This window comes from Oryx dammah, unplaced genomic scaffold (genome assembly GCF_014754425.2).
Source record: "Oryx dammah isolate SB20612 unplaced genomic scaffold, SCBI_Odam_1.1 HiC_scaffold_9, whole genome shotgun sequence".
Lineage (NCBI taxonomy): Eukaryota > Metazoa > Chordata > Mammalia > Artiodactyla > Bovidae > Oryx > Oryx dammah.
Window position 1 is genome coordinate 20,614,795 of NW_024070193.1, and position 24,244 is coordinate 20,639,038.

At 40.6% G+C, this 24,244-nt stretch overlaps 1 protein-coding gene and 1 non-coding gene across 4 annotated transcripts in view; both read left to right on the top strand.

The window, feature by feature from the left end:
• PTPRG (protein tyrosine phosphatase receptor type G) overlaps positions 1 to 24,244 on the top strand; it is a 768,152-nt gene that overhangs the window by 49,846 nt on the left and 694,062 nt on the right. The gene's annotated exons all lie outside the window — the stretch shown is intronic.
• TRNAS-GGA lies at positions 12,755 to 12,826 on the top strand. Its single transcript has one exon. It is a non-coding gene; the product is annotated as a tRNA-Ser (tRNA).

A 24,244-nucleotide genomic window follows, 5' to 3' on the forward strand; every position in this document is an offset into this window, starting at 1 on the left:
CTTAAATATTAACTTATACGTGGTAGATTCTTCAAAAGTTGATGATGAAAACATCTTAATAAACGACATTACACAACTGTGTTCCTCCTTCACAATGAATTCTGCCTAATGAAGATTGACTGTGTACAGCCACCACTGCTTAATTTTGTTGCATTTTGTGTACACAGCTCAGAAAATTAAGAGACCAGAGAACTAGTCTTGAGCAGAATAATAACAGGACTTTCTTGAATGGCAGCACTTTTGATGTGTTTTTTTTTTCTACCCCTGACATACGTGACTGGAGGAATAAGAGAGGAAGATGTCATGGGACTTACAAACAGCTGATAACAACAGGCGTCATTTACATTTTGTAGCTTGCCTAGCCCCCCCTGCTCCTTCAAGCACATGTGTAGGGAATTGAAATTGCAGTTTGCCTATTATGTGTTGGCAGTAATCTTTCCAAAAAAATTTTATGTTTCAAAATTAGGCAGCCAAGAGCAGTAGCCAGTGATATATGGAGCTATTGATGTGAATTGAATTTGCAGAGGGAAAATGGGATTTGGTTGCAGTATGAACTCGTAATGAGGTGGCCCCACAGATTTGTAATGGTCAGCCATTGTTTGTGCCCAGAATCAGCTAGGAATGAAATACCTTTCAAAGGAAGACTGAAATAAAACTTGAGTTCTCTCTCTCTTTTTTTTAAACTAGTTAATGGAGTGGTTCCAAAGTGATGTCACTTAGTTTGGCTCTTGAGGGCACAGGAAGTTAAGAAATTACCCTTTTAATAAGCATGTGGACCAGTGGTCTTCACTGATCTCATTCATTGTCTTGTAAGAAAAAAATTGGACCCTTGCCCTCATTATATGCATATTTATTTTTCTCATTTATGTATATGTGTTGTTACACTAAAACATTATATAAATTATAAAATGTGAAACACTATAACACATGAAGTAAAAACATTTATGGGAAAAGGTTGCATTTTTCTTATCCCAAAAGAATCATCTTACGTACCCCTGGGTGGCTGGCACTGGAAATGACAAGCACTGGTATCACCTTAGGTGGCATTGTCAGTGCTGGAGAAGATTGGGCTACCTTCCTTCCATATTGCAGGCGTCTCGTTAAAATAAGTGACTTAATCTTGAAACTTTACTGTGATTGTGTGGTGTGAACTGCAGATGAAATTGGATTAATATTAAGGATTCAGAAGTGGTTCCCCTCCCCAGTTGCAAAGTGTGGAACAGAAACAGAGTAAGTCAGCTAAAGCTGACCTCATGTTTTATCTGAATTCTGTGCCTTAGAAGTTTACCTCCTGATTTAGCTCAGTTATTTTCCTTTTTTTGTCCTTTTGGTCCTACCTCCCTAACTTCTTTCCTTTTTTATTTTTTTGGTGCTAGGGGAAACTGGGACACAGTAATTCCAAATATATTTCTTCTCCGAGAATCAATTAGATTTTGTAGGTTAAGAGTAGAGGGTTTGGAACTTCACAGGTGATCCAGTGGTTAAGACTGTGCAATCCACTGCACAGGACATGGGTTCAACCCCTGGTCAGGGAACTAAGATCCTGGATGCTGTGGATGCGGACAAAAAAAAAAGACATAGGAGATTTCAAGTTAAAATAATTACAGCCAATGAATAAGTAGATGTAAGAATTAATAGATTTACCTCTTAGTGAAAAACTATGTTGCTTCGATAATTTTGGTGGGCAAGCTGGTAAATTCCTCTGATTCTCTGTTTCTTTATCTGTGAAGTGGGGATCATGGCTAACCCCTGTAGTTTTCTGTAGTGTTAAGTGAAGTGTGTGTGAAATAGCCAGCACAGGGCCTGGCATTAAGTAAATGCCCATTTATTGATGGTATAATTATTCTCAGCAGTTCCTATTCATTTTAGAATTCTTGGGAGTATTTCTTGAATGTCTTCACTCACTCTAACACTGATTTCCCCGACCTCTGTCTGAGCTGTTAGACACCAAAATGACTAGTGCTACAGTGTAGCCGGGCACAGTTATCACATCATTCAGGGAGGTGTTCTTTTCCTTTCCTTCTCCCCAGGTAAATTCAGTTTCTGGAGGGTGGAAACCAAGTCTTCACTTCACCTTTTCTTGCCTCCCTCTCCAGCACCAAGCTGAGTGAGTGATCTAGGAACTAGGAACTGTTAATTGTGAGGTGAAAAGGCACGTGTGTAGTCAGGAGACTTCGCTTTTGTTTTAATCAGAAGACCTGCTTTGGAATTAGAGAAGGTGAATGAGTTGCGGGGAGCTGAAAGAAGGATTTCAGAAAGGAGATTTTGCTAATTGCAATTAGTGCTGAGCAGAAGTTGGTACACTTCTGTAGTTTCCTGTTGTCAATCACTTTGGATGGTAATTTTTTTTTTTGCTATTATTTTTAAGTGACAGATTGCAGTGCATATTTTAGGACCTGCCACCCATTTTGATATGGAAGATTATGTTAGAATTTTAGACAGTGCAGGTAAAGACCTAATTTTACTAAATAACAGGGACTTGAGAATCTTGTAAATTGCTTTCCTCTTGCCACGGAAAGTGTTTTTCTCTGATTTATTATGCAAATTATGGCAAACCCTAGAACTGAGCAAAGTAAAAACTTTTCATGTCTTTTAGACTCTGTTTTCTGGTTTTGTTTGTTCTGTGATAGTCTTACCTTCATAGGCAAGAAGTATAAACTGTGTGGACTACTGAACAAGGATAAAGGACAGTATATTTTGGTTATTTCCAGTTAGCAACCAGCCTTTTAATGAATCAGATTAAGTGCCTCAGTCACTTCCTCTTTTACAAGTTGTCTTTAGGAAGGCTCATTTATACCCTATGTGGAAGGCGCATTTTTACCCTACGTACAATAAAACCAAATTAGTATTTTGCTAGTTTTACAAAAAGTGGTAATATTGATTCCCTGTTAAAGAATTTCAGGCATCACCCCCCTGAAGCTGAGGGAGAGGCTAATTTTCCATGATGTATCTTAATATCAGGGAAATATCTCACATACATATCAAACTGATAGAAGGAGGTTTTCCTGATTGCCAGTAATGGGATGGATTCTGAAGGACTTAGTCAAAATTTGACTTCAGAGGGGCACTACAGGTTTATTCTCAGGATGAAGGAAAAATGCAATCACTGACTTGGGAACAGCTGGAACCAGGACAAGGAGCTGATGACCAATGGGTCTTGGAAAGAATCGGCCCCTCCTGTGTCTTGTTTTTAGGGAAAATGCTCTGCTCAAGATTAAGATCCATTTCTCGGAGAGGTTCTGGTTCGTTTGCCTGGGCAGGACAGAATGCCTGCATGGATATTGCAGAGGAAAATTGGGGGATCATGGCCAATAGAAGGGGAAAAAGTAGAAACAATGATGGATTTTATTTTCTTGGGTTCCAAATTCACTGTGGACAGTGCCTGCAGCCATGAAATTATTAGGAAGATTAATAGAAGATAGTTACTCTGAAAGGAAAGCTATGACAAACCTAGACAAGCATATTAAAAAGCAGAGACATCAGTTTGCTGGCAAAGGTCCATATAATCCAGGCTATAGTTAATCCAGTAATCATGTATGGGTATGAGAGATAGTTGGATCATAAACAAGGCTGAGTGTTGAAGAATTGATGCTTTTGAATTGTGGTGCTGGAGAAGACTCTTGAAGAGTCCCTTGGACTGTAAGGAGATCCAACCAGTCCATCCTAAAGGAGATCAGTCCTGAATATTCATTGGAAGGACTGATGCTGAAGCTGAAACACTAGTATTTTGGTCATCTGATGCAAAGAGCTGACTCATTGGGAAAGACCCTGATGCTGGCAAAGATTGAAGGTAGGAGAAGAAGGGGACGACAGAGGATGAGATGGTTGGATGGTATCACCGACTCAATGGACATGAATTTGAGCAAACTGCAGGAGATAGTGAAGGGGACAGGGGAGCCTGGTGTACTGAACCCCATAGGGTTGCAAAGAGTCAGACACGTTGAGTGACTGAACAACAACCTGGACGAGTGAGTGGCAAGGACCGTGAGGTTAACTACAGCCTGAGATGTCTTTCTCTTAAGGTTATCCTCACCGTGACTCCAGTCAGAGTGGATTGTCAACTGTTGGAACAGGAAGGGCTCCAAGCCCCTCGGGAACGAGTGGGTGACTTGTCCGGGGGCGCTACTGCTGTGAGTGATGCTCAGCTTAGTTTTTGTTTCCTTTGCATCTAGCGTCAGGCTAAAGAATGTAGTTCCTGAGTGTTGTTATCTAACACTGGGGAAGAAAACCTCTTCGAGTTAGCAGAGATTGACAAGGAAAGTGGATGGGATGCCTATAAATGCAAGCCTTCTATAATTGGAAAGGTGCAGTTAAGGAAGGTGTGAAGAAAACTTCCAGTTACTGTTTGTAGAAGAAGCCAAGTAAAGGACTACCCGCGAAAGGCTTCACCTGTTTGAGGATTATAAATATTACTTGACTAAACAAACATCCAAGGGATTAGTAGCCGGCAGGGTAGGTGTATTCCTAGATTTTACTTCCAAGCACTGAATGAAGCCTCTAGTATCGGGTGGGCCAAAAAGTTAACTTGGGTTTTTCCGTAATGCGCGAGCAAACTTTTTTGTCAACTGGTATTTACGCAGAAAACACTGATGTTTGAGGGCACATCTGAGGGACTCTTGGCCCTACGGCTTTCTTGGATACTCAGGAGTTCTCACTTTCTCCCAGAAACTCAAAAGGAGAGGTCGCTGAGCTCAGGAGCCACTTCTGGGATCCTCAAGTGACTCTTTACTCTTTCTCAGTTAGGACTACCCTTTCATAACGTTTTGGGTTTTTGGAGGGTTGCAGTATAGCATGGTGGTTCCAGGGATGGTGCCACTTAATGCTTGTGAACTTGGGCAAATTTCTAACCTGCTAGGGCCTCTGATAGATTTGCTTAATCAAGATTCATTCTCTCCTTCCTTCTGATGGAATCTTTGTACCATTGGGGATTGCAGTAAACCTAATAAGAACCCTTCATTTCTTACCTTCCCCTGCCAATAAGGATGGTTGAATTACAAGTGGAAGTTATTTTTTGGGGTTTCCAGGAAAGTTGTTCTGAAGGGATTCATTCATTTGGGAAGTGTGTGCTTTTTGATATCATAGTTTGCATTCCTAATGTTAAATACAGATGTGATAGCTTGGACCTGCAGCATCCATTTTGAGATCATGAGGGAAAGGCCAAGGGAATTGCAGAGATTGAGATATCTTTCCCTGCAAGCCCCTACCTCCAGACTTGTTATATGAAATAACCCTTATGTCTTTTAAGTCTCTAGTGGGTCTCTGATGGTAGCATCAGAATATAGTTCCTGCCTACTACACTGTGAGAATGTAAATTGGTGCAGATGCTATGGAAATCTGTATGGAGATTCCTCCAAAACTAAAAAATAAGAGTAGCTGTATGATCCTGCAGTCCTTTCTGGGCATATATCCAGTAAAAGCTGTATTTTGAAAAGATACATGCACCCCAGTGTTCATTGCAGCACTATTTACATAGCCGAGACATGTAAACAACCTAAATGTCCATTGACATAACAACGTGGTACATGTATACAAAGGAATACTATTCAGCCATAAAAAGAATGAAATAATGCCATTTGCAGCAATATCTATGGACCTAGAGATTACCATACTAAGTCAGAAAGAGAAAGACAAATAGCATATGATATCACTTATATGTAGCATCTAAAATACGACACAAATGAGCTTATCTATGAAATAGAAACAGAGTCACAGTTCTCCTTGACTAGGAGATGGCTGTCTTCTCTCTGTATGCCTGTCTGTGTACAGATACCCCCTTTTTTAAAATACAGACACCAGTCATAATGGATTAGGGCACTCTGAAGAACTCATTGTAATTTGATCACCTCTATAAAGATGCTGTCTCCAAATAAGGTCATTTTGTTAGGGACCGAGGGTATATACAGTATATCCTTTGTAGGGTGGACATAATTCAGCTTATAACAGTACATGTGTAATGTGTTATCAGTGAGGTTTCAGTTTCTCACCCTTTTTCTGATAACAAAAACTCTTCAGCAAAAAAAATCAGATGTTATTTATGAGAAATTACCCCCCAAGTGTCCTTTTTTTGCTAATGACTTTTAACTTACTTATTTCTAGATCCTGGAATCAGCAAGGGCTTCCAAATTCATTGTTGGTTTTGGGCAGTCGTTTGTTTGTCCTTTGGAGAAGGACATGGCACCCCACTCCAGTACTCTTGCCTGGAGAATCCCATGGACGGAGGAGCTTGGTGGGCTACAGTCCACGGGTCGCAAAGAGTCGGACACTACGGAGCGACTTCCCTTTCACTTGTTTGTTCTTACAACTCTCTTGGATTTGGGTGTTCTCTTGGGTAGGTTGCAGGCTCATTACTGAGAAATACAGTAGTCTACTGTGCATCAGTCCAGAGATTTTGGAATTGCTTAGAATATTTAATTTTTAAATGTCTTCTTTTGTTACGTGGCTACACTGTGTCTTTGGTGCTGTGTGCAGGCTTTCTCTAGTTGAAGCCAGGAGGGGCTACTCTTTAGTTGCTGTGCCTGGGCTTCTCATCGTCGTGGCTTCTCTTGTTGCTGAGCTTGGGCTTCAGGGTGCTTGGCCTTCAGTAGCTGTGGTGCATGGGCTTAGTTGCCCCGTCGCATGTGGGATCTTCCCCGACTGGGAATTGAACCCATGTTCCCCTGCACTGGATTCTCAACCACCGGACCACCAGGGAAGTCCTAGAATAGAGTATTGATGTGGCAACAGTCATACACGTGGGCTATTGGGTGCTCTCGGTGAATTCATGTGACTGAGATGTCCCAGAGTGTCACCTACTGTGTTTCAAAGTCTCCATGCCCCAGGCTACAGCATCTATAACAATACCCGTGAACAACTCAGATTACGGTGAGTTCAGTAACAGAGGACCTGTTTAAATCCTATTCTGAGCATAATTATTTAAAAATGCTGATGTTTCCACCATTGGAGAATTTCCTCAACTCTCTTTAAATCTGGAAGTAAGTTAAGCTAGTGTTCTTACAGCTCCTTTCTTTTCCTTTGCAAATATTTTAAGCATTTACCTCTGGAGTGAAGCAGAGTACTTTATGCGTTGCATAAATAATTTTCCTGTCCCAACAGGGTTTTTCTTTGAAGCTCACTTTTAGGTGACTTTACATGTTTGGAGAGGATTGTCTTCAAATAAAACGCATAACTGAGCACAGTTGAATAGGAATCTAGAGTGGGTTCACATATAAGGTAAAACTGATGATATCCATTATTGTTTTATAGATGTTACTTTTATGGTGGCCTAGTTCTTCATAAGGGCCTCCCAGGTGGCTCAATGGTAAAGAATCCACCTGAGAATGCAAGAGACGCAGGTTTGATCCCTGGGTCTGGAAGATCCCCTGGAGAAGGAAATGGCAATCCACTCTAGTATTCTTGCCTGGGAAATCCCATCAACAAAGGAGCCTGGTGGACTATATAGTCCATGCGGCTGCAAAGAGTTGGACACATCTTAGCAACTAAACAGCAAGAGCAAAGTTCTCAATAAAGCCTTTTTAAAAAACGAAAAGTGCATTTTTCAATACTCTGTCCATCCTGACAGCAGCCAAAAAGAAGGGGGGCTCTTAGCCCCTTCCTTACCATTTACAGTAGATGTTGCTTATTTCTTGAAAATCTATTTTTGCCTGCTGATTTGCCATTAAAAAGGGATTTTGTAAGTTGAATTCCATTTTTTAAAATTTAACATAAAGTGTTACATTTTCCGTGTTGGCAGATTGTGGAATAGGTACGTGACTTGAATATGGTCTTTTTTCCATTGGGTGTTACTGTTCAAAATCTATGTGTGCAAGGAACTGGGAAGGATTTACATGTGAGGGGGAAGATGATACTGGGGTTAGTTCTCGGCATCCCCTCCGGTTACTAAGCTTCTCAGACTAGAGAGCTCAGCCTGCGGAGGAAGACCGCCCCTCTTCAACTGATGTGCTGTGTTTTGCTTCTGGGTGCCAGTGTTCCAGCAATGTCAGGAGTAAAGACTTGGTGGAGGGGAGGAAGTCAGATTGACGAGACATTAAATTGTCAGTTTCATTTATATGATCCATCTCACCACTTGCGATGTATTTTTGGGAAAAAAAAGAGTAAATGGAATCAGATCAAGCTTCTCCATCAGTTGCTGAAGGTAGAGCATGATGTAAAAGGGCAGACCTGGCATGCCATCAGCAAAACTCAGAATGAGGGAAATTTTATACTTTAAACCATCCACCTTCGTTCAGCAATACTGGGTTGGCCAAAAAGTTTGTTCTGATTCTCCTGTAAGGTGTTACAAAAAACCTGAACAACACTTTTATCTAATTCAATATATTGAACAGTTTAGAGAGACAGAGAGCCTTTGGATTAAACAAGCTTAAGGGGACGTAGCAACCAAATGCATTCTGTGAACTTTGGAAGTTAGATCCTGACATGATCAAATCAATGTTAAACTTTTTCTTTTTTTGTTTTTTGAGATGGGGAAATTTGAATTAGATATTATCTGACTTATGGCATTATTATTACTTTTTTAGGGATAGACAAGATAGTAGTGTTGGAATTATATTTTTAAAAAGTCCTTAACATTTAGTGATAGATACTGAATTAGTTATGGGGGAAATTATGCTGTCTGGTACTTTGGCCACCTCATGCGAAGAGTTGACTCATTGGAAAAGACTCTGATGCTGGGAGCGATTGGGGGCAGGAGGAGAAGGGGACGACACAGGATGAGATGGCTGGATGGCATCACTGACTCGGTGGACATGAGTTTGAGTGAACTCCGGGACATGGTGATGGACAGGGAGGCCTGGTGTGCTGCGATTCATGGGGTCGCAAAGAGTCGGACACGACTGAGCGACTGAACTGAACTGAACTGATGATGTCTGGAATTTGCTTCAAGTTTATCCACTTGGAGCAGGGAGTGGATCGAGGTAAAAAGAAATAGGATTTTCAATATATGATAATTGTTGAAGGTAGGAGATAGATATGTGGGGACTCTAGTATTATTGAATGTTTGAAATTTTCATAGCAAAAAATTGAATCGTATGAATGACCTACCTGTCTTCTATTCTTCATGATGGCTGTTGACTTGATAAGACCTACTTCTTTTTAAGTTTTCTTGGGATAATGAATATTTTAATATATAACCTTTTCCCTCAAAGTAATCCAGATACAAATATGGTCACTAACTGCGGCAGCCCAGCCTCCAAAAATTGACAGGTTTTGCTTAGTGACCCATTTTCCTTCATTTGAACTCAGCCCTGTGGAATAATAGGAATGTTTTATTCATCAGACTTCACTTTTTATAAATTTTCAGATGGCTTGGTAGGAATTAGCAGGTGTTTAATTATCAATGGGAGGATTCTTTATTTGCTGAATGCAGTAAGAAGGTCATTAAAAGAAGTTTGAAATATGGAAGAATCAAATGGGAGAACTTGGTGGGTGTAGGGGCTGAATAAATGTTCTCTTGCGTCCTGGGTTTATTAAGGTCAAATGAGGTGCGGCTTAATGTTTTGCAGCTTCATTGTAAACTGAGCCAAAAGGAAAGTTTTTCTGCCCTTTGGTCCAGCATTCCTGTGTGAAGAGAACAACAGCTACAATGGAACACTGCCAAGGTTTTTTTTTTTTTCCCCTCGTGTCATACCTTAGACCTTACGTTAAGATGGTTGAGATAAGCCGGGATTTATGTACAGATTTATTCCCTCTCTCAGTGTTGAGGCATTATTTCCATTTTTCCATTTTCTTTCATGCTAAGTGGTTTTTTGTTGTTGTTGCTCTTCTGTGTGTGTGTGAAGTACCCGCTGTGCAGTCAGCTCTGGGCTAGGCACTGAAGAACAAAACAAACTGAAATCAGAGTTTTTTGCTCTTTTGTCTTAAGTTGGTTGTAAACTGTCTTTTGCGCCTTTTCATCTCTCCCATTGCCGTCCCCCCATTCTCTTGTCTTTGTTACTTTTCTCTCTTTCTGGCAACATTGCCCTTTCAGTTTGTAATGACTAAATTTGTAATCCCTTATCTCAGTTTGTAATCCCTAAGGTGATGCTCAATTATTTGGATCTGGGATAAAGGCGTGATTAAGTTGAAGCAGTTTAGAGTTGGGTGGGGAGCTAACATGTATGCGCTCTGACCCTGTAGCAGGTACTGTCCAAAGAAATACCTCCTTTGTGCCATCCCCAAATCCTGCAAGGTTAAGAATCACTCGTTTTACAAGGAAGGAGAGGAAGCTCAGGCAGCCTGAGTGACTTGATCAGTCCTCATGACTCCTGAGTATCTGTTGGTCAGTGTGGCCTTGTCCGTGTAAAACGGTGCTTTTAACCAACTCACCGTGTACGTTTCCCGGGGTGAAGGTGATGAGGGCAGTTTTTCAGTGAAACCTCAGCCTTTCGTTTTCTCTATGATGTTCCTTCGTATTGAATCTGTATGGGAAGTTGAATGGCAGGGAGAGGGGTCAGCCTTCTGTGTTCACTTTGGACACCTGCATGAATTTCAGGTTGGCCTAAATTTGATGTTTAACTGAAATGCCTTCTGGACAGAACAGGGGCACAGGAAGGACAGACAGACACTGGTGACTTGGTTACTGTAAAATAGATTGGCTAGCTGCTTGTTTGCAGCACTGCTTTGTCTCAACCAGAGAGTTGAAAGGGTCTCCATGATGAGATCTTTGTGAACATAGACGCTTATGAGCCTTAGGCATTGCAGAATAGCAGTATCTTCTTTTCAAAGAATTTTAAAAAATTACGTACTTTTAAATTTCTTGGCTGCACCATGTAGCATGTGGGGCCTTAATTCACCAGCCAGGGATCGAATCCATGTCTCCTGCATTTGAAGCACTGAATTTTAACCACTGGACCGCCAGGAAAGTCCAACAGTATCTTCCTAAGGCTTGCAACTGGTGATAAATTTTGTGGTCTCTGGTAAGAAGGAGATAAAAAGAGTAAAGCTTCCTGGAGATTGTTTTGAAGGCCTGGGGTGTTGTGAAGTGTAGTAAACAAATTCTAGTTGATCTAGAAGCTCTCTACATTAGCCAGTGTTGTGAGTGTGCCATCTTCAACTTTGGGCTTCTTTTGCCTTCAAGACCTCTTCTGTCAGGCTGGTGAGGAGCATTGTGCCAGGAATGAAGCCTGGTGTTGGAGCAGAACGTTTGAAAACAGTTAGATGGAGACCAGCAATTTCAAGTAATGGACAGTAAATCATCAAATTGGAGAAGTTACTCTAGCTGGGATGCTGTGCCCAAAGATGCCAAGCACAGGCTGATGACGGAGACCGGCACTTAAGTAGTGTTTCTTGGCCACGGGGCAGCAGGAATTGGTCAGCTGGATGTGTGCTTTAAATGGATGGTGTTATTAAGGAAATAAAATGATGAGGAGAGGACTGGAGGCTTGCTTTCTGGACCTTACTCCAAATCTTTTCGATGGAGTTGTTGGCTGGAGCAGATTTTGAGAAAGTACTCATTTAGATAAAGAGGTTGTCATTCTCCTAGTCTGAAAGAGTTTACTTGAGCTAAGTCACTTAATATGAACAGATTCCACTGTACTGGCAGTCCACGTTCCTATATGAATTAAAAAGCCACAGAGGAATAAAACTAACCTCTCTTTGGTGTTTTAGGTATTAACCTGCAGGACGTCTCTTTAGGACTATAGTATTCCATGCTTTCCTATTATAGTGACTTTTTCCCCCAAGTCAAAGATTCTTTGTCTTGTCATCCACCCCCAGTCACAAAAAGAAGTTACTGTCTTGGTTTTTTCTTTTTGGAGAGTTCTTTGGGGGCCGTTGAGGTCTTTTAAAAGACGGATTCAGCGGAAGAAATTTTCCAACTCCGTTGACATTTTTTGCAATGTCTTTGTAGTTTGGCATGGTTGAAAATATGTATCCTGTCAAGTTTCTTCAACAACAAGGGTAGAAAGAAATATTAGTTTACTTTCCCCAAAGTGCTCTAGTAATTGTCCACTACTTAAGAAATGTCTCTTTAATGTGAGAAGAGGACATCTTGCCATTTGGGATGACATGGATGGACGGACCTTGGGTGCATTATGCCAACTGAGATAAGTCAAGCAGAAAGACAAGGACTGTGTGATATCTACCTGTATGTGGAATCTAAAAAGCCCAAGTTAAAAAAAAAAAGAAATCTGTCTAAAGGGAATTCCCTGGTGGTCTAGTGGTCGGGTTCTGTGCTTTCACTGCGATGACCCAGGTTCAATCCCTGGTGAGGGAATTGATATCCTGAAAGCCACGCGATCAAAAAAAAAATATCAGTAAAAACTCAGATTCTTTATCTCAGTTAGTAATCCCCTAAAGCAATAGTCTTGTGATATGGAGAAGGAATGGAAACCCACTCCAGTGTTCTTGCTTGGGAAATCCCACGGACCGAGGAGCCTGGCACAGGCTAAAGTGTGAAAAAGAGTCAGACGCAACTTAGCGACTAAGCATGTATACATAGAAGTACCTGTATCTCAGCTTATGTGCAAGAAGCCTAACTCATAGAAATGAAGCAACTTGCTTGTGGACACAGAAGTATTCATTATACTCAGGTGTTAAGAACCAAGGACACAGAAACTATTTATGTCAGTTCTTTCTCTGACTGAAATCTTCAACCACTGTGTTATCCTCCTGTTTGATAGATTCTGGCTCCCTTGTATTGTCTGTTTTCTAGACATTCCCCAGTGTTTCCTTTAGATTGGCTAAGTACTTAACTGTGAAATAAGTTATGAACATCAGATCAGGGATTTTATCAAAGATTTAAAACATCAGGTACCACAAACTTTTTGCCTCTTTATAGTCTTCCCTGGTGGCTCAGAGGTTAAAGCATCTGCCTGGAATGCAGGAGACCCAGGTTCGATCCCTGGGTCGGGAAGATCCCCTGGAGAAGGAAATGGCAACCCACTCTAGTACTCTTGCCTGGAGAATCCCATGGAGGGAGGAGCCTGGTAAGCTACAGTCCATGGGATCACAAAGAGTCGGACACGACTGAGTGACTTCACTTTCACTTTCATAGTCTAAATTCAAATCTAATGATTCTAGTTTTCTCTATCTAGAATGCTTGTTTTACTTGTTTCTTTTGGAAATTTGTTAAAAGTTTAATTGAAGCATAGCCTCCTCTGTGGATTCTTTTATGATACCCTAAGATAAACAAGTTCTTATCTCCCACTGCACATGACTTCACTGAAACATAATTGTTCTAACAATTATTTTCCTGAAGTTTGTAAGTTCTGTGGAGTGTGAGAGGCCCTTTTTAATTTGCATAGCACAGTGGTTCTCAAACTTCAATATGCATCAGAATTATCCGGGACTCTTTAAACACAGATTGCTCACTCCCTCCATTCTCTCCACTCCTCTCCTGCACCTCCGAGATTCTAACTCTGTAGGTCCCGGGTGGGATGGTATTTACCATATCACTGTTGTTGTCTCTAGGCTGGTCTGGAATTTGAGAACTTTTCACCTACGAGCAGATACATGAAACCCTGTGAGATGAACACCTGGCTGTAGATGGATATTTATTCCTCATGTTGCTAATAAGTTTTCAGTATGAAAAGGATGAGCTATTAATAGTATTGATCAGGCATGAAACTGATTCCTGCCCAGTGAGAAGGGACCTCAGGAGAGACAGTGGACATTCACTGAGTTTCATCTTCATCTCCAGTCTTCCTGCCCCGCTCTTTCCAACTGAATAGAAAGTGGAGACGGGTGCGTGCTCAACTGTGTCCGACTCCTTGCAACCCAAAGGACTGTGGCCCATCAGACTCCTCTGTCCATGGGATTTCTCAGGCAAAAACACTGGAATCAGTTGCCATTTTCTTCTCCAGGAGATCTTCCTGACCCAGAGGTCGAACCTGTGTCTCTTGTGTCTTCTGCATTGACAGGCAGATTCTTTACCACTAGCTCTACCTGGAAGGCCCAAGAAAGTAGAAAGATAGACTCCTAACTTAGAAAAGAGGAGCTTCAGCTTTCTGTGTCTTCTGCTTTGTGTCTGTAGGTACTTTGATGCGTCTATCTGTTTGCATAATTTTGGTGGGGTGGATATCGCTCAATAGGAACTGGATTTTAAACATTTTTTGGAAACCATTAGATTTAAAATAATTGTGCCTACATGAAATCAAGTTAATTATTTGGTGTTTTTCAATAAAATAACTTACATTTTGTATTATTAAAAAAATAAGTATAAAAACCAAACTCATAAAAACAGAACAGTGGTTACCAGGAGATGAAGGTGGGGGGATAAGACAGATGTTTAAGGATTCAAGCTTACAACAAGTAATAAATAAGCCCTGGAGATCTAATGTACTCTAGTGACTATAGACAGTATTTTGCTTAATAAACAAACTTGCCAAGATACTAGAACTTAATTATTCCTAAGATACTAGAACTTAATTATTCCAACCACTAAAGAAGAGATAATTATGTAATGTGATAGAGGTGTTAATTAGCACTGCAATGATAGTCATATTACAACATATGTGTAACAAATTTATGTTTGTTCTACATCTTAAATTCACACAGTGTTATATATCAAGTATGTTACAATTAAAAAAGATTATATCTTTAAGATTAACTGAAATCCAAATCTTGAAACTGTGGAGTAGGACCTATTATTGTCATTGAGGAATCAGAGTTAATGGTTCTTGTGTAAAACAAGAAATTGAAACAGTTATTAAAAAAGGGTAAATGAATAAGTCGCTAGCAAGTTTTAATTCTCAGATTTGTTAAGTGAGTATATTATTTTTTAAAAATTATGTTTGCTATACAGACAGATGTTGCCAAAGTTTTCAAAGTGACCCCTTTTAAAAACTTTTGTCTGGTTGGTTGTGCTGGGTTTTAGTTTCAATATGTGAGATCTAGTTCCCTGAGCAGGGATACAACCCAGGCCTCCTGCATTGGGAGCTCAGGGTCTTAACCACTGGACCACCAAGGAAACCCTTTGTTTTTATAAACAGTTAGGTTACTATCAGAGTCTTTATTCTACTTACATGTGACTCTTATTCAACAGAGAAAAGGAATATTGTATACACATGGAAAGCATACCCTTGGTTTTTCAGTGATATAGTTAGTGGTGGTATAGCTTTGAACAAGACATGAATCTGTCCTTGAAACAATTCATAGTCTGGTGACAAAGAAAGACAGGTAAATAATCAATTGCAATAAAATGATACAGATGCTCTGCTTGTAGTCTAGAGTAGAAGCAGTAGAAATCAGTAATAGGGAGTTATCAATTCTGCCAAAGTGAGATTTGAGTCAACAGTCTAACATCTAGAAGAGATTGTAAGATACATAGATAACGCTTACAATATTGAAAAAAAAAAGTGATGTGTTAAAAGAGATAGACAATTAAAGTGCTCTGTGTTTCTGAAGAAAGAAATTACTTCTGTTTTAGAGTAAGGTTGCTTCAGTATGATTAACGATAATTTTGCTGTACTGTGCAGCAAATTTCAGTTGGCATCAAACTTTCAAAGTATTGCATTGGACAAAAAGTTCATTTAGATTTTTCTGTACCATTGTATGGAAAAACCCAAATGAACTGTTTGGCCAATCCAATATATCATCAGCTAGTTCCACAGAAAATCTGGGAGGCAGTTGAGATATATTAGATATTGGCCCAGAGAGGTAGGGTGACATACCGAGGGGTCACACAGCAGGTGATGACACAAGCCTGTGTTTGAGTTTAGCATTTCTGACCTTTATTCCACAAAGAACCAGAGTTAGCACATCATGACTTCCATTGTTTTCCTCTCCCCTCCTTGCCCAGAGCTTCAGCGGATGAAGCTTTCACTCTGGATCTTGGCCTGTAAGCCTCCATATGACGTGGCCCCTATTTTCTACTAGGACTGGCCTCGGACAAGTTCCCGAGGCCCTCCCCCCACCTCCCACCCCAACCCTGTGTTCTGGCTGTTTCAGGAACATACCAGGCTTGTTTCCACCACTGCGTTCTTTTTTATTTATTTATTTTTGGCTGTGCTGGGTCTTCCTTGCTGCTAGGGCTTTTTTCTACTTGGCGACACGCAGGGGCAACTTTCTAATTGCATTTGGGCGGGCTTCTCATCGTGGAGCACGGACTCTAGGGTGGGGGGCTTCAGTTGTTGTGTCTCGTGGGCTCAGTAGTTTTCACTCCAGGGCTCTGAGCAGTTGTAGTGCACGGGCTTAGTTGCTCTGCAGCGTGTGGAATCTTCCGGGACCTGCATTATAAGGCAGATCCTTTACCACTGAGCCACTAGGGAAGCCCCACCCCTGCATTCTTACACGAGATTTTCTAGTAGCTTTGAAAACCAACTCCAACTGCCTTCTTTCTTTGGTTCATTGTTAAAAAACCTCAGGGAGACTTCCTTGACCTCTGCATTTTAAAGGCCCCCCCCTCCCCCCAGTTTCTCATCAGCCTCCATCTCTGTTTTCTGAGCTACTTTTGTGACACTTAGCACTATCAGAAGTTTTAGTTTTCTGTTCATCTGTTGAATGTCTTGTATTCCCAACTGGAATGTGACTTTCATAAAGTGGGATGGCGGAAATTTCTTTTTTTTTTATTGTTCACTGATGTTTCCCTTGTGGCTGGGATATAGGAAATACTTGGTAAGTGTTTACTGAATAAACAAGAATCTTTCATTGCTTAAGGTATGATTGGAATAGTTTTCCAAGAGCCAGAAATGAATAGCACTGAAGTGACTTTATAATTTTCTGGTTATAGATTGGAAATCTGGAGTTTAATCAGGATAAGTTTGATGTGAAACACAAACTTTTAATTTTCAATTGTTCATTACTAATGTATAGAACTGTGATTGATTTTTGCATATTCATCTTGTATCCTCCAACCCTGTGAAACAGTTAGCTCTGATAGGTTTTTTTTTGGTGGATTCCTTAGAATTTTCTGTATGCAGGATCATGACACCTGCAAATAGATAGTTTTGCTTCTTCCTTTCAAGTCTGGAAGACTTTTTGTTTTTTTCTCTTGCCTAATTGCTCTGCCTAACACCTCCGTTGTAGAAGTGAATGAAAGTGGCCCCCGGAATAGAAGTGGTGTGGGAGCAGACACTCTTACCTTGTTAGCATTGATGGAAAAGCACACAGTTTTTGGAATATGATGTTCTCCGTGGGTTTTCCATAGACTTCCTGTATCAGTTTGAGGAAGTTCCCTTTTATTCCTCTTTTTGCCAAGTGCTTTTATTATGGAAGGGTGTTGGATTTTGTCCTATGATTTTTCTGCAGAAAATTAAACTTTTAGACTAGAGCACTTCTTTTTAAAGCACCGCTTGTAAGATGCTTTCTTGACCCCCACTCAGCAGAGGTTTAGGAGTTTCCACGTTTCCTCCCGTGAGCGCCCTGTCTGGAACATCGTTTGTCATGGGCTGCACTGTCCAAGAATGATGCCTTGGGTTGCCCTCTGGAAGCAGTGCTAGTGATGAGATGTTTCCCTATATGTCTGGGAAACAAACTGCTGGACTGTGATGCCATATCCGATGTGCACGCCTGCCACGTTTGTTTTGCGGGTGTGATACTGTCAAAGCGCTGTTGAGTGAGTGGATTCCGAGCTGTTGATATAGTTCAGACCTTGGCAGTTCTCTAATCTCCTTGAAGCTTTAGTGTTTGATTGCGTTCGTTTGCCCTGCAAATAGTCAACGGTGTAAGTGATCTCAGAGAGAGAACATATCTAAAGCCTGTATTTATAATAGACAAGGTTCAACGGAGAGTGCAGACCTTGTAAAACACACAGATGGACTTCCTGAACGAGTAATAAAGACTTAACTTCTACTTGATAGAGCCTGTCAAACAGCCATATTACAGGCGTGATTGGGTTGCATGAGACTTCAATTCGTGATGGTAAAATAACATCCAGGAAAGTGAGTTGGTGAAAAAACAAGCTGTCAAGCCTGAGCAAGAAGGAAAAAGGAAGATATCCATATAACTGTGTCATGTTAATTTAGTAAGATCAATAGTTTGATGTTAGTATTTTTGTTGGGAACATTCTACTGTCCAATATGATACTGTCTTCATTGCAGTATTAAAAAAGCACTAATTTTTTTAGAACATTTGGATATATATTGGAAAAATATGTATATGTTGGGATCTCTGTTTAGGAGAGGGTCCCATCCCTCTTAATTAGTGAATGCTATTGGGTGGTATTTTTATTTTAGTTAGAAATTGTTATATAGTTGATGTGGTGGTACTAAAAATATTGAGAGGTTATGGCGATGGCTCATAAGGTTAAAATTAAGTGAGATGCTCTGGGAAAAGCCTCATCATCATGTTGTTGGTTTTTACCAACTGTCCAGTCTTGATTTATGTTTTTATTGACTCCATTTTTTCCCCCCATGGAAGATATAGTTTCAGCTTGAATCCAATCTTTTTTAAATCAACTTAAAAAAATTTATATTTTAATTGGAGGAAATCCATTTTATAAAACAAAAAACTGAGTTTTGAGCTGATTGCTTCAGTAAGGTCATACTGTTAAGTGGTGGAGTATGGGTGTGATTCCAGGCAGCTCCCTCGTGGCCCAGTGATAAAGAACCCATTTGCCACTGGAAGAGATGCAAGAGACTTGGGTTTGACTCCTGGGTCAAGGAGGTTCCTGGAGAAGGAAGTGGCAACCCACTGCAGTGTTCTTGCCTGAAAAAATCCCACGGACAGAGGAGCCTGGAGGACTGCATACAGTCCGGGGGGTATCAAAGAGTCAGACGTGACTGAGGGCATGCACACACACACAAATACACAGAGCTTACCTCCACATTTAGTACTTAAAACAATTGCTTTTGTTGAAATATAGTTGATTTACAATGTTGTGTTAGTTACAGATGTACAGCAAAATTATTCAGTTATACATATATAAATATGTTTTTAACGTTCTCTTTTATTAGAGCTTGTTACAAGATAATGAGTATGGTTCCCTGTGTCATACAGTAGGTTCTTGTGAGTTACCTGTTTTATATATAATAGGGTATGTATTTTAATCTCAAACTCCTAATTTATCTTCTTCCCCTTCCCCTTTGGTAACCATAAGTTTGATTTCTATATGTGCGACTCATTTCTTTTTTGTAAATAAGTTCATTTGTATCATTTTATCAGTTTTTTCAGTTCCACATAAAAGCAAAATCATACTATTTGTCTTTCTCTGCCTAACTTATTTTACTCAATATGATAATCTCGAGGTCCATCCTTGTTGCTGCAAATGGTATTACTTCATTTTTTATAGCTGTATATGATATTCCTGTGTGTGTGTGCACGCGCGCGCGCGCGCACACACCACATCTTCTTTATCCTTTCATCCACATGCAAAACTAAACTGAAAATGGATTAAACATTCAAATGTAAAACTGGACGCTTTAAAACTCCTATATGTTTTGTACTTAAACATTCTTAATTCAGTGTCTTAATTCTGCAGTCACTTAATTCAGTGTCTGATTCTGCAGTCACTTAGTGTCATCCATGACAAATATTAGAATTTTAGTATTGTAGAGACAGTTTCTTCCGGCTTTCAGCCCACAGTTGAAATAAATACTTTTGGTTGTAGTCGGACTGAAATGTCCAGTAATCTCTGCTTAAATTCTTTCAGTGCTGAAGAGCTCACTACAGCATGTTGGTGATATTTTTCACTGTTGTGTAAGTTCTTTCTTACTCTGAGCCAATCTGAGGGTCAAGTTAGCTTTCTTAACAATTACAATATATTGCTGTCTGTACTTAAATTTATAGGCAACTAAATACTCCAGATTTTTTTTTTTTGAGAGGGGTGTAGTTCAGCTATATTGACATAGAATTTATATGCCATATAATTCACCCATCTAAACTGTTTTTCTTATGTTTACACAGTTGTGTCACCACTGTTCCTTTTTTATTTTAGTTGCTCAGTCATGTTCGACTCTTCGTGACGCCGTGGACTGTAGTCTGCCAGGCTCCTCTGTCCATGGAATTTTCCAGGCAAATGTACAGCAAAATGATTCAGGTATACATATATATATAATCGGAGAACGCAATGGCACCCCAGTCCAGTACTCTTGCCTGGAAAATCCCATGGATGGAGGAGCCTGGTGGGCTGCAGTCCATGGGTCTCTAAGAGTCGGGCACAACTGAGTGACTTCACTTTCACTTTTCACTTTCATGCATTGGAGAAGGAAATGGCAACCCACTCCAGTGTTCTGGCCTGGAGAATCCCAGGGACAGGGGAGCCTGGTGGGCTGCCGTCTATGGGGTCACACAGAGTCAGACACGACTGAAGCGACTTACCAGCATACATATATAAATATATATGTATTTTTAACATTCTCTTATAGTTTGTTACAAGGTAATGAATATAGTTAACTGTGTCATATAGTAGGTCCTTGTTACTTACCTATTTTATATATAGTACTGTATAAAATACTACTGTAGCCATTCCATTCTCCAGGGGGTCTTCCTGACCCAGGGATCGAACCTGGGTCTCCCACATGGCTGGCAGATTCTCATCTGCCCTACCAGGGAAGCCACCACTACAAGGTTCAATTTAAGAACATTTTCATCACCCTCAAAAGAAACCTTTCTTTTCACGTTTTCTCAGTCATCTCATCCTCATTTTCCCTTAATCCCTCCTAGCTCTAGGCAGCTACTAATCTATTCTATGTTTATAAATTTGCCTATTCCAGACATTTCCTAACAATGAAATCATAAATATGTGGCCTTTTGTCCCTGACTTTTTTCACATAGTAGAATGCTTTTCAGGGTTCATCTGTCTTGTTGCATGTATCAGTACTTTATTCCTTTTTACGGACAAATAATAGTCCACTCATGAATATACCATGTTATGTTTATCCATTCATCACTTGATGGGCATTTGAGTAGTTTTCACTGTTTGGCTGTTAAGAATCATGCCGGTATTAACGTTTGTTCCAAATGCTTTTTTGACTGAACTATTCAGTCAAAAGTCTGGTCTCTTTATGTTTTTGGATTGCATTACTTATTGATCAATCTGAATATAGTATTTTATATGGTTAAAATCTCCTATTGTTGGTTTTTAGTCAGGTTCCACTTTGCTGGATTCTTTGACATTATGGTTCTTTGATTGATTGTGTGATCTGTTCATTTCAACCTTGTGTACTGTCTGTTCTTTAAATTTCCAGCCTCTGGCTTCATCTAAATTGTAGATCAAAATACTGTTCAATGTGGGGTGGCTTATCAGTCACATGACTTGTTACTGTGGAGGAGGTAACATCTCCAGCTGCTGGTCTGTGTGCAAATAGAGAAATAAAAAAAATTATCTAGAAGAGTATTTATTTATTTTTTAATGGCATTGCACAACACATGGGATCTTTCCTGATCTGTATCGAACCTGGACCCCCTGCTTTGGAAGCATGGAGTCCTGACCACTGGACCACTATGGAAGTTATGGAACTGGTATTCTTTTATGCTAATATGAAGTATTTAAGGCTGTAAAAATGTCCTTTTATTTTTTCCAGCACCAGGTGGTTCTGATATGACAGGGTTATCTGTGCCAATTTCTTATATTGAGTTGTTTCCTATTCCAGCTCAGATGAGAATCTGAACCCTGACTCTCTCACCATTTATTATCAGAATGACCTTGGGCAGGTTCCCTGAAGTTTATTTTGGTTTATTTTCTCATCTGGAAAGTGAGGCCAGTAGGAGCACTTATTTTACAAGGTTCCTGAACGAACTGCATGAAAGGATCCTTACCAGCTGTTCAGTGTGTGTGGGGCACGTTGATAAGGACTGTATTTCAGGGAAGAAGATGGAGGGTAGAGAACTTTCTGTGGCCATCCCAGTGCCAGAGCTGGAGCCACACAGATTAGGCAGGTCCTGTGGCTTGGGAGCCTCTTTCCCTTGGGGCTTCGGCTTCTGAAGGAAATGAAGCTGTTGGTGATTGTGGAGCACACACCTGTGGGCCTTCTGATTTCCTGGGAGTTGCTCAGATTCCAAGGCTTCCCAGGTGACTTGGTGGAAAAGAATCAGCCTGCCAATACAGGAGACACGGGTTTGATCCGTGGTTTGCAGAGATTCCCCTGGAGGAGGGCACCCCTCTCCAATATGTTGCCTAGAGAATCACCATGGACAGAGGCTCCTGGCGGGCTGCAGTCCATGGGGTCACAGAGAGTTGGACATGCATGCACGCAATCCCAGTTTCCAGTACTGTTCAGCATTTTTGTGTGTGTGTGTTTATCATTGTTGCCCTTGTGCTGCAAAGATGTCAGTCACATCTGAAACTCAGCTGGTCACTATGTACAGAAAAGTCCTGCACTAGAACACAGTCCAGGTTTGACTGAGGATCTTATGTGCTTGTGCTGATGATAAACCAGGATAGCCATCTTATCATTTAAATCTGAAGTTGTTATTTATTCACACTGGAATAATCTTGTTAAGAAAACTGTATATAATCTGTGCATTATAATTGGATTTCAGTTATCACTTGGAGCTCTGACTCAGTCTTGTGGAATTTTAAGGACATAATTTAAAGAAGACATTCCTGGTTGCCTTTTAAAACGCAGTTTCTTGTCCTGAGATTTGTCAAACCTTCAGCTGTAGTTTTGTGGTCCTAAATTACCATTTGCAGGTATTCATTTAGCCTGGTCCTTTGAGGGCTTAGAAAAACCAAAAAGCCTGAGGGAAGAGAGGCATCTTTTTACTGATTCTCTTTAGATACTGTCATGGAAATGATTCTGAGTTGGGTTTTTTTTTTTTTTGGTATCCAAGATTAAGATTATTTAAATTAATATCTGTATGTAGATGATTTCTTTCTGTTTAGTGAAATGTCAGAACTGTACAGAGAGTAGTATTTCTCAGATTTACATAGAGACCCCTTATCAAAGGGGGAAATACTTTGCAAGAACCCTGTGAATTTATCCAAGCCCCACAAACAGAAGACCCTTGTTTTACGGCATTGAAATGTCTTTTGACTGCCATTTATCAGAGTTCTTGCTTGGTTTGGTGTTCATAAATAGGGATGCTTTTTTTTTTCTCGATTATTGTAGAACTAAAAGTCCTTGAACTTGTTTTGAAAATACCCCAGTGGTCTTTCGACCCCATTTTGAGAAACCCTGCCCCAGAGATGAGCCTTCTGATAGAAAGTGAGGGATCTGATTGTTTCCGGGAGGTTGCAGGCTGTACATCCATGAAACTCTGGTTATAAGATGTATGCTTTTCTGTGATTTTGTAAACCAGAGGTTTTCAAGTTTGCAGGTAACTAAGACATAATTAAATGCATATATGTGTGTGTATAATATAAATAGGTATTTATCAATCTCAAATATCCGTCTTATCCACAACCAACATCCTTGTTTTCTTTGAGTTCAGTTCAGTTGCTCAGTCGTGTCTATTTTCGACCCCATGGACTGCAGCACAACAGGTTTCCCTGTCCATCACCAACTCCCAGAGCTTGCTCAAACTCATGTCCATCGAGTCGGTGATATCATCCAGCCATCCCATCCTCTGTCGTCCCCTTCTCCTCCTGCCTTCAATCTTTCCCAGCTTCAGAGTCTTTTCTTTACATACCTGATGGTCCTGTTGTACTCTCCTTGGATTCTTTCCTGGCCCTTTGAGCTGCACTGTTGCTCTGTTGCTTTCTGACACAGCTCTTTCCTTCGTACTTGCCTGGTTGAACTTGCCTTGACTCTGAGGCTAATTGAGAGGAAAGAAATGGTGACTCAGCTGTGTGACCTTGTGAATGAGGTAACTGTTTTAGTTTCTTAGGGCACACCTATTCTCTCGCAGATCTGGAAATGTGAAGTCAAAAGTCAAGGAGGTGGCAAGGTCCTGCTCTCTCTGAAGGGTCTCAAGGACAGTCTGTTGTTTGCCTCTTTCAGCTGCTGGTGGTTGTCGCATCCCTTGACTTGTTGCTACTTCTCTGTCTCTGTGATCCCACTGCAGCGTCCTCTCCTGCCTTGGCTTCACTCTTACAAGATTACTTGTTAGGGCATCTAGGACCCACCTGTATAATCTAGGATAAATGCCTCTTCTCAAAATCCTTAATCACGTCATTTGCTAAGTAAAGTGATGTTTACTCTTTGACCATGTAAGGTGACATTCCCAGGTTCTGGGCTTAACTATGTGGATTTATCTTCGTGGTGGTGGGATAGTACTATTCAGTCCACTTCTGTAGACCTGAAGCATTGGATTGTTTCTAGCTGACAGAAGCCACCACTTGTGTATATAATGAGTAAAGTGAAAGTGAAGTCGCTCAGTCGTGTCTGACTCTTTGCAACCCCATGGACTGTAGCCTACCAGGCTCCTCTGTCCATGGGATTTTCCAGGCAAGAGTACTGGAGTGGATTGCCATTGCCTTCTCCAGGGGATCTTCCCAACCCAGGGATTGAAC